A 3,347-nucleotide genomic window follows, 5' to 3' on the forward strand; every position below is an offset into this window, starting at 1 on the left:
GAGAGAGAGGAGGAGGGAGGGAGGAGGAGATAGAAGGAAGAAGACGAAGGAGGAGGAGGGAGGGGAGGGCGGGGGGAGGGATTCCTCAAAAGTGCATTTAGGGAGATAGAGGATGGACGATGAATGAATGAGAGAACAGGAGGGCAGGTGCAGGAGATGAAAAAAGAGGAGAGGAGGGAAACAAGGAGTATTCAGCTATGTTGTTACAAACCCTTCGCTCTTGACCTCTTTGAAACTTTGAAATCTTAAATTGTCTGATTCCTGTTGCTAGGATGTTTCTACAACAGAGCAGAAAGCAGGAGACGAAGTTGAAATCGAAACGGTCTTACCCTCCCTCTTCCTACCCTACCTCTCCCTCCCTCCCTCCCTCCCTCCCTCCCTCTCTCCTTCCCTCCCTCCCTCTCTCCCTCCCTCCCTCTCTCCTTCCCTCCCTCCCTCCCTCCCTCCCTCCCCCTTCATCCATGCTCCCATTCCTCTCTTCTTGTCTTCCTCCTCGTCCGCCTGCTGCTTCTGTTCTCCTTTGTCCACTATCCCTCGATGCCTCCTCCACCACATCACCTCCTCCTTCTGCTCCTCCTCCTCCACATCATCTCCTCCTCAACCTCTCCTTCTTCGTAGCTCGTCTGTTCCTCCTCACCTTCTCCGCCAGGTATCAGCATGGGATGGAGAGGAGAAGATCAACGCGCTGGAAGCTTCCAACGGAGTGACAAAGTGAGGAGACTGGAATGCAATGATGAGTGACAAGAAGTGACATGTGTGTTGTTTTCTCAACTCCATCTTCCTTTCACTCGGAAATCAAGATGTCGAGGAGTGCTTTTCAGCCCGGAGAGAAGATGCTATGTCAACACCTTCTCCTGTACGTTCCCATGTTGTCCTTGTGACGTTGCATGTTTGCTGCGTCTTACAGATGTGGTGTCACTTGTTTGTGTGCACATGACTTGTAACAAGTGGATTGATGCTCTGCCGTATCTGGGGATTGTTTGACCTGTTTGTGTTGTTCAAGATTCTTGTTGCTCATCAGAATTTTCTCTTCATTCAATCTTCATCCACGTGCAAGTTCATCAGACGTTCGTTCATCCCCAAGAAACTGAAGCTGTCTCTCCTCGATGCTTGTCAAATCGCCGCTTCCATGTTGATTCGTGTCTCTGAAATTTTGAATCTAACCAACAACATTCTGAACGAGGGTCGCTTTCTGACTCTTGCGTTTCAGTTTACCTTCGTCTCTGCAGAGGTCGGGGAGTTGGTGATGACGATGTTTTTTCTCGTGTTCGTCCATTGACTCACCTCGCAGCCTTCAAACCAATCATCGCAGGTAAATGACAACCAGACGAGACCTCCAGGCTGCTGCTAGCTGTTACTCCTCCCCCGAACTCCCCTTTCTTCTCCTCCTCCTCCTCCTCCTCCTCCTCCTCCTCCTCCTCCTCCTCCTCCTCCTCCTCCTCCTCCTCCTCCTCCTCCTCCTCCTCCTCCTCCTTCTCTCATTTCGCTTCAACATTTCTTACAAACTTTCTCATGTGATGTTGCCAAGAATGGGACCAGCAAACACTCAGAGCCTCCGAGATTCTGTGATAACTCTTCTCCTTCTCTCTCCTTCCTCTCTCTCCTTCCTCGATCTGTTCTTCTCTTCTATCACCGCTGCTGTGCTCTCATCATCGCTTCACTTTTCTCAGGTATAAAGGAGAAACGCAAGTCGCTGACTCCCAACAGTTCACCGAGTACAAGGCAGAGATTCCTAATGATATCAAGGTCCTCCTCCTCCTCCTCCTCCTCCATCCCCCCCTCGCCAACACCTGCTCCTGCTCCTGCTCCTGCTTCTCCTCCTCCTCCTCCTCCTCCTCCTCCTCTCCTTCCCCTTTCCCTCTTCCTGTGCTGTGTCTACAGCAGCAAGAGTTCTTCAAGGCTGAATGTCTTCGGTGCTTCAGGTTGAGGCAGGACCAGACAGACAACTCGTCTTGGGCTTCTACTCGGAGGAGAACACTGAGATGCGAAGCGCGTCCGTGGTAATTCACTTGACTCCTCCTCCTCCTCCTCCTCTTCCTCATCGCCTCCCTCCTCTCCACCCTCTACACATCTCTTCCTTCTTCATTTGATAGTTCTATAGGAGCTTGGTCAGATTCCTTCGCTCGTCGCTAACCCTCCGATTCCTCGATCTCTTGTAAACATCTTCAATTCCTCCCCTCTCTCACCTCCCTCACCTCCTCCTCCCTCTATCGATATCTATCTACATCTGTCTACCTATCTACCTATCTATCTGTCTGTATATCTACCTACCTACCTACCTAGGCTATCTATCTATCTATCTATCTATCTATCTATCTATCTATCTGTCTATCTATCTATCTATCTATCTATCTATCTATCTATCTGTCTGTCTGTCTGTCTGTCTGTCTGTCTGTCTATCTATCTATCTATCTATCTATCTATCTATCTATCTATCTATCTATCTATCTATCTATCTATCTATCTATCTGTCTATCTATCTATCTATCTATCTATCTATCTGTCTGTCTGTCTGTCTGTCTGTCTGTCTGTCTATCTATCTATCTATCTATCTATCTATCTATCTATCTGTCTATCTGTCTATCTGTCTATCTATCTATCTATCTATCTATCTATCTATCTATCTATCTATCTATCTATCTATCTATCTATCTATCTATCTATCTATCTATCTATCTATACTTTCTCTCTATCTATCTAGATCTCTCACTCTCCTGTTCCTCCCAGTATTTGAACGGCAAGTTTGCGAGTGGAACGTGGAGAGCATATGAATGCACGTTAGCGACTAGAATGAAATTTACTCTCCTAGAGTAAACCTTGAACTTCCTCCCCTACCCCTGCCCTACCTCCTCCTCCCCTACCCCTACCCTTCAGCCTCCTTCCCATCCTCCTCCTCCTCCTTCTCTACCTCTCCCAACCTTCCCGTCCTCCTCGTCTTCTCTACCCGTCCTCGTGTACTGCAAGCGTCCCTCGCGTCTTTCCCTCTATTTCACATTGGTTCTCTTCCTTATCCTGGGTCTGGCTCGAGGGTGGGAGGTCATCCCATCAAGACTGCAAAGCACCAGTCAAGACCCTACAACATAACTCCTTCCTCCTCCTCCCACCACCCCCCGGATATTTCCTCTGGGGCCCCTATGCCTTCAAGTTCATGGATGTGATCTTATCAATTTTCTTGCGGTTCTCCCTCAGCTAGGCCACACATGGATATGGCGGGGGAGTCTCACCCGTTCTTCCAAATTTGGAAAAAAACAACAGGCTGGTCCCCGTTTTGCAAAGAATTGCCCAGGCATGTTTGTTTCAAGGGCGACTTTCACCGCCATCGGTTTTGCCACATCTTGGGATTTTCA

The sequence above is a fragment of the Guillardia theta genome (genome assembly GCF_000315625.1).
Source record: "Guillardia theta CCMP2712 unplaced genomic scaffold GUITHscaffold_122, whole genome shotgun sequence".
NCBI lineage: Eukaryota > Cryptophyceae > Pyrenomonadales > Geminigeraceae > Guillardia > Guillardia theta.